The sequence below is a fragment of the Bison bison genome, unplaced genomic scaffold, assembly GCF_000754665.1.
Source record: "Bison bison bison isolate TAMUID 2011002044 unplaced genomic scaffold, Bison_UMD1.0 scf7180017864482, whole genome shotgun sequence".
Taxonomy (NCBI): Eukaryota; Metazoa; Chordata; class Mammalia; order Artiodactyla; family Bovidae; genus Bison; species Bison bison.
Window position 1 is genome coordinate 2,723,606 of NW_011495042.1, and position 12,358 is coordinate 2,735,963.

Sequence of the window (12,358 nt, forward strand, 5' to 3'; positions counted from 1 at the left end):
GGACTCTTAAGAGTCTTCTCCAACACCACAGTTCAAAAGCATCAATTCTTCAGTGCTCAGCTTTCTTTATAGTCCAGCTCTCACATCCATATATGACTACTGGAAAAACCATAGCTTTGACTAGATGGATGTTTGTCTGTAAAGTAATGTCTCTGCTTCTTAGTATGCTCTCTAGGTTGGTCATAGCTTTTCTTCCAAGGAGCAAGAGTCTTTTAATTTCATGGCTGCTGTCACCATCTGCAGTGATTTTGGAGTCCCAAAAAATAAAGTCTCTCAGTGTTTTCATTGTTTCCCCATCTATTTGCCATGAAATGATGGGACCGAATGCCATGATCTTAGTTTTCTGAATGTTGAGATTTAAGCCAACTTTTCCACTCTCCTCTTTCGCTTTCACCAAGAGGCTCTTCAGTTCTTCTCTTTCTGCCATAAGGGTGGTGTTATCTGCATATCTGAAGTTATTGACATTTCTCCTGGCAATCTTGATTCCAGCTTGTGCTTCATCCAGCCTGGCATGTTGCGTGATGTACTCTGCATAGAAGTTAAATAAGCAGGGTGACAATATACAGCCTTAATGTTCCCCTTTCCCGATTTGGAACCGGCCTGTTGTTCCATGTCCAGTTTTAACTGTTGCTTCCTGACCTGCATTCAGATTTCTCAGGAGGCAGGTAAGGTGGTCTGATATTCCCATCTCTTGAAGAATTTTCCACAGTTTGTTGTGATCCACACAGTCAAAGGCTTTGGCATAGTCAATAAAGCAGAAGTAGATGTTTTTCTGAAACTCTCTTGCTTTTTCAATGATCCAGCAGATGTTGGCAATTTGATCTCTGGTTCCTCTGCCTTTTCTAAATCCAACTTGAGCATCTGGAAGTTCATGGTTCATGTACTGTTGAAGTCTGGCTTGGAGAATTTTGAGCATTACTTTGCTAGTGTTTGAGTTGAGTGCAATTGTGCGGTAGTTTGAACATTCTTCGGCTTTGCCTTTCTTTGGAATTGAAATGAAAACTGACCTTTTCAGTTCTGTGGCCACTGCTGAGTTTTCCAAATGTGCTGGCATATTGAGTGCAGCACTTTAATAACATCATCTTTTAGGATTTGAAATAGCTCAACTGGAATTCTGTCACCTCCACTAGCTTTGTTCATAGTGATGTCCTTTTCATCATAGGGGACTGGAATGCAAAAATAGGAAGTCAAGATACCTGCAGTAACAGGAAAATTTGGCCTTGGAGTACAAAATGAGGCAGGGCAAAGGCTAACAGAGTTTTGCAAAGAGAACACACTGGTCATAGCAAACACCCTCTTCCAGCAACACAAGAGAAGACTCTACACATGGACATCACCAGATGGTCAATACCAAAATGAGATTGATTATATTCTTTGCAACCACAGATGGAGAAGCTGTCTGTAGTCAGCAAAAACGAGACTGGAAGCTGACTCAGATCATGAACTCCTTATTGCAAAATTCAGACTTAAATTGAAGAAAGTAGGGAAAATCACTAGACCAGGTATGACCTAAATCAAATCCCTTATGATTATACAGTGGAAGTGACAAATAGATTCAAGGCATTAGACCTGATAGAAGTGCCTGAAGAACTATGAGCGGAGGTTCATGACGTTGTACAGGAGGCAGTGATCAAGACATCCCCAAGAAAAGAAATGCAAAAAGGCAAAATGGTTGTCTGAGGAGGTCTTACAAATAGCTTAGAAAAGAAGAGAAGCCAGAGGCAAAGGAGAAAAGGAAAGATACACCCATCTGAATGCAGAGTTCCAAAGAATAGCAAGAAGAGATAAGAAAGCCTTCCTCCGTGATCAATGCAAAGAAATAGAGGAAAACAATAGAACAGGAAAGACTAGAGATGTCTTCAAGAAAATGAGAGATACCAAGGGAACATTTCATGCAAAGATGGGCACAATAAAGGACAGCAATGGAATGGACCCAACAGAAGCAGAAGATATTAAGAAAAGGTAGCAAGAATACACAGGAAAAAAAAAAAAAAGTCCAGTGGTGTGGTTAATTACCCTAATAGTCCAGTCTGCAAAGTGCAGGCAGCTCTGAAAGTAAAATGCAACCACTTGGTTTTCTGGGAAAGGAAGCTAAGAATGCATGATTTTAAAAAATTCCACTGTTTCTATAGATTTGTTTTCAATTTTCTATGCTTGTGTGTGTGTGAGTGTGTGTGTGAGTGTGTGTGTGAGTGAGTGTGTGTGTGAGTGAGTGTGTGTGTGAGTGAGTGTGTGTGTGAGTGAGTGTGTGTGTGAGTGTGTGTGTGTGTGTGAGTGAGTGTGTGTGTGTGTGTGTGTGTCTATGCTTCTGGTAGTTGTTTTGGGCAAAAATTTATCAGAGTTCCTTGTGAACCTTCAAGTAATTCCCTTTGAGTTATTCATTTCTAATTCATGTCTTTGGCAGATGAAAGAATTCCAGAGCTGTCTGCAGGTAAACAAATAGCACACAGAATAGAGAGTTTAGAGCTCTTTGTTTGTTTGTTTAAGTGTTTATTTGTCTGCATCGAGCCTGTGCCATCTCCCTTGTGTCATGTGGGATCTTTGGGCTCCGCAGTTGAGGCTCTCGGGCTTAGCTGCTCTGTGGCGTGTGAGATCTGAGTTCCTGACCAGGGGTCGAACTCAAGTCCCCTGCATTGAAAGGAGGATTCTTAACCACTGGATAAGCAGAGAATTCCCCGGGCAGTTGATTTTAAGCAAGTGTGAATGTCAGAATTTGCATGTTGCTTGTCACAATGCTCATTGCTGTGATTGTGACTTGGTAGAACCTGGTTGAGGCACAGGAATGTTTGCTTTTAACAAATATCCAGGGATCATTCTGTGACCCATACACTGAAAAATGCCATCTTGGGTTCATGGCGTGAGGTCTCTCATGTTGGATTTTAAGGTGGCAGTCTTGCATGTAGGACAAGGTTAAAGGGAACAGTAGAACTTGTCTGACCAATTGAAATAAAATGGCATATGTAACTACCTGTCCCTTCAGCTAAAATATAGTGGCGTAGCGGTATTTTTAAAATCCTTTTCAGAAACTAACTATTGTGCAGTGAATTTCAGCCTCCCCTTCTGAGTCATTTTTCACATCCCAATTCTTCTTTCCAGGCTAATTAATCAGTAGAAACCAGCTGAGACCACAAGGCGTGGTTGATACATCAAGTTTTCCTGTATTATTGTATTCTGTATGTGTCATGGGGCTTTCCTGGTGGCTTAGATGGTAAAGAATCTGCCAGCAATGCAGGAGACCTGGATTTGATCCCTGTATCTAAGTGGGACGGAACATGATTTAATATAAATCTTTAATTTGCTGTTTTAAGGAGCTAATGTTTGCTGTGATTGCTTTTCTCCCCCTCTTTCCTGGTAACATGCAATTTTAAACATCCATTTACTTGTTCTTGAAACTGCTATGGTAGTACTTGTGACATGTGTTTGAATACAAAGTATATTTATCAGCATTGTGGCAATTAAAGTGAATATCAAATGGGTTTGTAATAGCACTTAAAATGTTATTGTTTTAAGAGTGTTACCATCAGGACTTCATTTGGGGTCTATAGTTTCTCTTGATGCTAATGATAAAGACTAGATTTTGTATGTATATGGACTTCATTTTTATTTTGATAAGTGTGTGGTTGTATCATACCATTAGCTAACAAATGTAGATTTACTCATTCATAGTTTCTCACAGCTTTTACAAGGATGGTAATACATGCCCTACAATGTATTTCTTCTTCTTGTTCAGTCGCTAAGTCATGTCCAGCTCTTTGTAACCCTGTGGGCTACAGCACGCCGGGCTCCCCTGTCCACCACTGTCTCTTTTTATTACTACAAAATTTTTAAAAAGAATCAATCTTACACTAATGATTTTGTCATTCTTAATGGTCATATCTAGTCTTGCAATGTAACTGTGCATTCCATTGTCCTTAATCAACTTTATAAAAGACATAGAAACAAGACAAAGTTATTTGATTTCATATTAGTTTGAAAGTAAATCGGTTCTTCTTAAACAAACAGAAAAACATTAATAGCTGCCCCAAACCATAGGATATCAACATGTTTTATGTTTCTATCCCTAGGACTGCAGATATACTGATACCTAAACTTAATAAGGAAATGGAACCCCACTCCAGTGTTCTTGCCTGGAGAATCCCAGAGACAGGGGAGCCTGGTGGGCTCCCATCTATGGGGTCGCACAGAGTCGGACTCGACTGAAGCGACTTAACAGCAGCAGCAGCAGACTTAATGAAAGGCAGAAACAATGAAATTCTCTAAATAATTCTTTATAGAATGAGATCTACTTCTGAAATAAATACCTTAATGACTTGAATTTGATAAAGTAGACACCAGGAGAAAGTTTCCTGTAGATCCTACCTGAGTCAAATCTTAGTCAATCACCCTCATGCTTTTAGATGGCAAAATTATTTCTGTGTGTTTGGACAAGACCTCTCAGCCTGATTCAAAATGCTTATCTGTGTATCTTAGATGCACTGTTGCTGTGTATTTGTTCTATGAAACATTATTCTTTTTAATTAACAGTTTTCTGCTGAAGTATTTATTCCCTACATATATAAATATTTATTTAATTGCAGAGGTATAAAGTTGATATGTTTTCTATTTTTTTGACTATATTTAGTGTTGTTTTCATTGGTTCCCAGTGTTTTATGTCTTTTAATTTCTCCCTGTACTCTTGTTCTCATAAGTCATAGTTTTATTACTACATCTGTTAAAAGAAGCAATATAAATTTTCCACCCCTTTGGGTAGTTTACTATTAGATTTTGTGTCTATTGAAAAGGAGTTATGTTCACAGTTTTTGCCTGTAAAGTAAGCTGCATAAAATTCAATATACATTAATAATACCAAACTGTGATTTATTGTCATCCAGAAGAGATGAAAACATGACTGTGACATTGTATATTTCTTTGTCATTCCACTTCCTGGCCTTGTAGTTTTAGCAAAAAATTTTAGCAAAAAATTCTAAACTTTGGTGAAGCGATCAAGAAAGTGAATGTTCTGTTTTTCATATGCATTTTAAGAAACTATGATGTTTACCTCTTGAAAGAACATAGATAAAACATTGATCAACTGCACCTAAAGACTGGCATTTTCTGTGAGATCTATTATGACTAGTATGTTAATCAAAAGATTATTTATCTAATTATTTGTTAAATCATTGTACTGAGATTGGAGGGTACAAAGAAATGGGACAAGCCAACAACAGAGTAATAACTACAAGATAATATTAGAGAATAAAATCTAGTAATATTCCACACCCAGGCAACTAGCATCTTCGTAGAGGATACCGCAGTTAAAAGAGACAGCACAGAGGAGAATAGAGGCTGTTTCACCAACGTGGATAGAAGTTGATGAATGTCTCAGCTGGAATAATGGATGAATCAGTCCACAAATATTTTTTGTTTCTTGTGTATCAGAAATTGTGATGTCCCTGGAGAGAAAAGAGAGTATGAGGTTTGCAAAGAATGAACACCTGCTTGGAGAAAGGAGAAAAAGGAAAGGGTGTAGATTTTCATTAAATTCTATTGATCAATGCCATCCTTCACATTTTATCTCATTTAACTCTAAAAATTATGCAAGTGGATTTTCTTATCTCCATTTCGCAAAATGGCTTCCTTGTTGGCTCAGACGGTAAAGAATCTGCCTCAGTGCAGGAGACCCGGGTTTGAGCCTTGGTTTGGGAAGATCCCCTGGAGAAGGGAATGGCTACCCGCTCCAGTATTCTTCTTTCTTGGAGAATTCCATGGACAGAGGAGATGTTGCAGAGTCCAGCATGACTGAGAGACTAGTGCTTCTGCAAAAACAGTGCTTGAGGGGAGAATAAACCCACGGAAAGTCACTAGGTCTTAAAGAGAGAAAGCTGCGATTCCAATGTAAATTGATCTTATTATAAATATTTCTTTCTGGAACGTTAGGAAAGTATGAACACAGGTCAGTGTCCCGCCATCAAAGTGAGAGTTGAGCTAATCGCTGAAGTAATTGTACTCACCCCATCTCTTCAGCAGTCCCTGGTTTGGGAAGATCCCTGGAGGAGGGCGAGGTGACCCACTCCAGTATTCTTGCCTGGAGAATCCCCATATACCGAGGAGCCTGGCGGGCTACGGCCATGGGGTCAGACACGACTGAGCGACTAACAAACACAGCGCATCTCTTCAACCACCATAAAAGTACATTTTCTCTCGTGTCACTTAGTTTTTCTGCCTGTGATTAGAAATAGTCCATTTCAAGTGACCTTTGGTCTAGTCCAGTGTTTCTGAATAAAAAATTAAATCTTAAGGTAAGATTGTGATAGACTGTGCAGTTGCCAGGGGAAAGGGATGGAGGCAGGCCGAAGGGCTGAGGGTTGTTGTTACAGCGGGTGTCCACCGGAGGGCGCCAGAACACTGGCGAACTCAACCTGCGGGTCCAGGGCGAGACCTCAGGGCTAGGTGATGAGCTTGAAGGAATCCAAGGATGCGCCCCGTGGAGACAGGTTGTTTAGGGCGCACTTCTAAATCCCTGGCCCAAAGTGCCTGCCCTCCACAAGGGAGCAGGGATGGGCCTTCCGCACGCACAGGGGGCCCTTCCAGCCTGGTTGGGTGGCCTCACGGTCTGACTATGGATTGTTTCTCCAGAGGCAGAAAAAAACCTGCCTTGGACTTCCCTGGTGGCACAGTGGATGCGAACCCGCCTGTTACTGCAGGGGATGTGGGTTCAATCCCTGGTCCGGGGAGATTCCACATACCTCAGTGCAACTCAGCCCAGGTGCCACAGCTGCTGAGCCCACGCTCTAGAACCTGCAGCCTGCAAGTACTGAGCCTGTGTCCCACGACTACTGAAGCCGGTGGGCCCTCGAGTCTGTGCGCCACAAGAAGGGAAGCCACCTCCGTGAGGGGCCCAGGCCCCACAGAGAAGAGTAGCCCCGCACACCACAGCTGTGGAAAGCCCATGCAACAAAGAAGGCCCTGCAGAGCCAAACATAATTTAAAAAAAGACATACCTGCCTTGACTTCTTGTGAACGCACAGTAGAGGCTCAGTAGTCATAGCGTTAATGACTGTGTGCATCATTTTCCAAATAGAGACTCAAATGTTACAGTCTTTGTTCCATAAACCTTACGGTGCTAGCCAGACATGGGATCCTTCAGGATGGGATGGTGGTCTTTAATGGAACCAACAGTAGGTGTCGTGCGATTAGGTGTTTGGTGGAAGGAGCTGAGGTGTGGCATGTCTGCTTTCTCTAGTGCTATTAAAAGTGGTTCTAGGGGAGCAGCATCCGCACAAGGAAGAAGCTTGTTAAAGACGCCAGTTCACGGGCCCCACGCCAAAGCTGCAGACTCATAGCTTCTTCCTTGCGTGCTGGAATGCTTTGTATGCATGTTAAAGTTTGAGGGGCAAGATTTAAAGACGTGCTTTTCACTCTAGGCTTGCCACAGAGATGACACAGTGAGTTTTAAATACTATCACCTGTGACCTCCTTCACACATTCTGTGTATCAGTCCGGATATGTAGTTGAAAATGGATAACCAACAAAGACCTGTTGTATAGCACGTGGAACTCTACTACTGTTATGTGCCAGCCCAGATGGGGTGGACGTCTGGGAGAGAATGGATACGTGTATATGTATGGCCGAGTCCCTTGGCTGTTCACCTGGAACTATTGCAACATTGTTAATCGGCTATATCCCAATACTACATAACGGAGAAGGCAATGGCCCCCACTCCAGTACTCTGCCTGGAAAATCCCATGGACGGAGGAGTCTAATGGGCCGAAGTCCATGGGGTCACTAAGAGTCGGACACGACAGAGCGACTTCACTTTCAGTTTTCACTTTCATGCACTGGAGAAGGAAATGGCAACCCACTCCAGTGTTCTTGCCTGGAGAATCCCAGGGATGAGGGAGCCTAGTGGGCTGCCATCTATGGGGTCACACAGAGTTGGATATGACTGAAGTGACTTAGCAGCAGCAGCAGCAATACAAAATAAAAAGTTTAAAGTCTGAAAAAAAACCGTAGTTGACACACAATGTTGTATTTGAGATGTATAACCTAATTTCCTGTGAGCGACATAGTTTATAGAGAATGAAAATAAATTTGTTTTCATCACATTTTCCAGGCAATTCCAGGGTGAAACCAGGGTTATGCAAGAAGGCTCTCAGATGTTTTTGTGGTGTGAGACTTGAGTCCAGCCTTTGGTTCAAGGAAAGGTAAGAGTCTGCGTGGGTGGGTCAGTTCCGTGCAAAGCACACGGCCCAGTGCTGCAGCCTTAGTGGCTGACTGTGAGAGGGAAGGGCATATGAAAACAGGGAAGCAGAATATCATGTTTTGGTCTCCATGCAAGAGCTCATTTCTTCATGCCTCTGTCATGTGACAAAGGATAGGGTGCTCCACTCACGTCCATTGAGTCGGTGATGCCATCCAACCATCTCATCCTCTGTCATCCCCTTCTCCTGCCCCCAGTCTTTCCCAGCATCAGGGTCTTTTCCAGTGAGGTCTTCGCATCAGGTGGCCAAAGTATTGGAGCTTCAATTTCAGGATCAGTCCTTCCAATGAATATTCAGGGTTGATTTCTAAAGGATTGACTGGTTTGATCTCCTTGCAGTCCAAGGGACTCTCAAGAGCCTTCTCTGACACCACAGTTGAAAAGCATCAATTTTTTGGCGCTTAGCCTTCTTTATGGTCCAACTCTCACATCCGTGCGTGACTCCTGGAAAAACCACAGCTTTGACTAGACAGACTTTTGTTGGCAAAGTGATGTCTCTGCTTTTTAATACACTGTCTAGGTTGGTCATAGCTTTTCTTCCAAGGAGCAAGCATCTTTTAATTTCATGGCTGCAGTCACCATCTTCAGTGATTTTGGAGCCCAAGAAAATGAAGCCTGTCACTGTTTTCATTTTTTTACCCATCTATTTGCCATGAAGTGATGATGGCATGATCTTTGTTTTTTGAATGTTGAGTTTTAAGTCAGCTTTTTCACTCTCCTCTTTCACCTTCATCAAGAGGCTCTTTAGTTCCTCTTCACTTCCTGCCATTAGGGTGGTATCATCTGCATATCTGAGGTTGTTGATATTTCTCCCAGTAATCCTGAATAAAGCATAACTCTCAAATTTTAGGTTGCCTGCATTTTTTTTAGTTTACAAGGTGAAAGTGCTGTGCTGATGCCTTCAAAGATGTACCGTGTGGGACTTCCCTGGTGGCCCAGGGGCTAAGACCCCACACTTAGAATGCGGTGGGCACAGGTTCAATCCCTGGTCAGAGAACTAGATCATACATACCGCAACTAAAAGTGTGAATGCCAGAACTAAAAACAGAAGATCTCCCGTGCCAAAACTAAGACTGGGCACAGCCATATACATAAAAAAAATTGTTTTTAGTATTAAGTTTAAAAAAAAGATGTACAGGTGTGATAATATCACCTGAGAGAGAGACCTAGGAATGGAGGAGGGAGGGGAAGAAACAGTAGGTTCTCATGTAACATTTGTTATTCAGATCAGCAGCTCCGTCCCCGTTTCTTCATGAAATCCCACGCATTTAGAACTGGTATAAACATTTACTTTTCTACCTCTGGTGGTCCTGCCTAACAAATTCTTTCTTTTTTAAAATATAATCTCTTTATTATCGTGCATTTATTTATTTAAAATAGTGGTGCAGTGAAATCTTGGGGTGCCTGTGTTTTTTTCAAAATAGGGTTTCCTCCAGATATGTACCCGGAGTGGGACTGCTAGATCATAGGGTAGCCCTATTTTTAGAGTAAAAATTTTTGCAGATTGTTCTCTATGGTGGCTGTTACCAGTTTCCATTCCCACCAACAGTGCAGGGCAGTTTCCTCTTCTCCTGCCCCCCGTACCAGGATTTATTTTTCGTAGGTGTGGACCTACTTGCTCCCTGACTTTCTAGATGCTGGTCTCTTCAAAAGGGCTTTGCGTCGCAAGCTCCATGGCAGCCCGTCATAGCCCAAGAAGCTCTCTGACACCCCAAAGCAGCTCTGGGCAAACTGAAGTGCTTGGTAGCTGTGGAAGCAGTGTGGGCCTGAACTTGTCCCAAGTGCTTTGGCAACTCTGAAACCTTCTTCAGTGGAAAAAAGGGGGAAAGGTGAGTGAAGCCAGCCTCTGACCTACTGGCCTGCCCTTCCCCAGGGAGTCCCAGGATGGCCGGAGGCTGAGGAAGGACAGTCAGGAGGGGTGATGCTGGACTCCCGGCCCTTCCGTACCTTGCAGGCAGTCAGCAGCAGCGTCCAGGGCGGAGTTCCCCCGGCGCAGCTGGCTCTGGGAGTGCAGTGATGTCTACCCCGCCCCCCAGTCAGCTCCCCGTGCTGTGTCGGGTTCAGGACGCACCAGCAGCCCCAGGCTCCTGGAAATCCAGAATGAGGACCTGTGTCCTGGGGCTCCCGCTGCAGTCGTTCCTCCTCCCCCTCCAAAGGAGGCCTGGTTCGGAGCTCCCAGGGGCTGCTTTCCTCACGGGGATCCCCTCTGTGCCCTGCCAGACCCCTGGAACAAACGGTGTGTTTCGGGGAGGGCGCCTGCAGCCTTAAGAGGCACCCAGTCCGCTTTACGGACTGCGAAGCCCTTTCCCCTTGGCTTGAGAGGTTGGATGTGGGTATTTTGGTGAGAGGATAGTTAAAAAAAAAAAAAAAAGATCTCAAGATCTCTGGGGGCTTCCCAGATGTCTTCATGCAAGCTGGAAGACGCTAGGGGATGACCTGAAGTTCCAGACAGGGGCAGTGTTCCAACTGGGCAGCACTTTGAGGTACTTTAAGATCCTTGCGCTGACATTCCGCTCCGCCCAGGTGACTTGAGATGTCGGTGGGGCTTCGAAGTCTTTAAATAATCCCCAGGTGCTTGCGATCAGCAGTCAGGCTGCAGACTCCTTGCCAGAGAAGGTGGATGGTGTGCCCCAGAAACAAAACCATATGTATTTTATTGTAAATTTAAGGAATTGGGACTTGAACGTTGAAGCACAGAACCAGGAAAAAGAATTTGGTTCCTGGTGTGACTTTTCACCAGGGTTACGGCTGCCAGGGCGCTGGGGTCTTGTGTAGTGGGTTTGTTTTGGAGGTTCCCCTTTAGTTCCCCAGGGGGAACACAGAGGAGGTCTTCATGTTTACTGGGAGCAGACTGAGGGGTGCTTCGTGGAGAAGGTGCATTTCATCCATTTGGTTTACTTTAACTTTAAAAAGGGGGTTAATTAAAATTTCTCAGTGCGGGAGTGTGTGTGTGTGTGTGTACGTGTGCAAAAGATGATCATGAGTTTGGAAAGGTTGAGTCTCTTGCACTCAGTTAACACTTTGCTGGTTCCAGGCAGGAGAAGAGCCCTAGCTTACGTTGCCAGTTACTGTGTGAGCGTCATCCGCCTATTTAGTCAGGTTTTGGAGAAATAGTTACGGAAGTCTTAGTCTGTGCCATGCAGAGTTTCTGGTGGTTTGGGATTTGCTCTTTAGGTTTTGGATGTCTGGGCTTTAGAGGTGAGGAGGTCTGTATGTCGGGGAGGGGAGGCGGAGTCTTATTTGGGTGGGACCGGTGGCCCCTGATAAAGTCATCAGAAATAAAAGCAGCGGGAAGGAAAGTGGTCTGTCCTTAAGCCTCTGCTCAGCGGTGTCTCACCTCCTCACCAAGGAGTGCGGCTGTGTTTGGCTCTGTATCTTGGCTGGCAGGCTGTTTCCTTAGGGGAAGCGTTCCAGGTGTTCCAGTGCGGACTTCACCGTCAGAATGCTTGAGTGGGCACACTGACGTACCAAAGAAGTAATGGTGAGCTGAAAACCTTTGAAAAAGAATAATGAGTATGACCGAAATATAAATCAGGCAGCCAGAGGCTGCTTTGATGTTGCCATCTGTCCTCGCTGCACTTTGAGTGGTCTCGGGTGCCCACGGGTAGAAGGATCAGTTGGTTAAACTTCAGTAAGAGGGTCCAGAGATGTGGAGGGGTCTTACTTAGCCTTTCAGGTGTGCTGCTGTTGCGGAAAGGTGGGGGGTCCTGCTGCTCAAAAGCAATAAACAGGCCAGGGTGGTGGAAAGGAAAGTTTGCTTTATTTCGGATGCTGGCAACGGGTGGGGGGCAGTGACGGGGGACGTCAGCTCTCCACAACGGACAAGCAGTGGGGTAAGAGATTTTTTAGGCTGAGAGAGGCGCTCCATGCAGAAACAGCACGATCAGCTCTGTAGGTCGTCTTCAAATTGGTCATCTTGTTTTAGGTACAGTTAATCTTCAGTTCCCGGAGAAGGCAATGGCACCCCACTCCAGTACTCTTGCCTGGAGAATCCCAAGATGGAGGACCCTGGTGGGCTGCAGTCCATGGGGTCACTAAGAGTCGGACACGACTGAGCGACTTCCCTTTCACTTTTCACTTTCATGCATTGGAGAAGGAAATGGCAGCCCACTCCAGTGT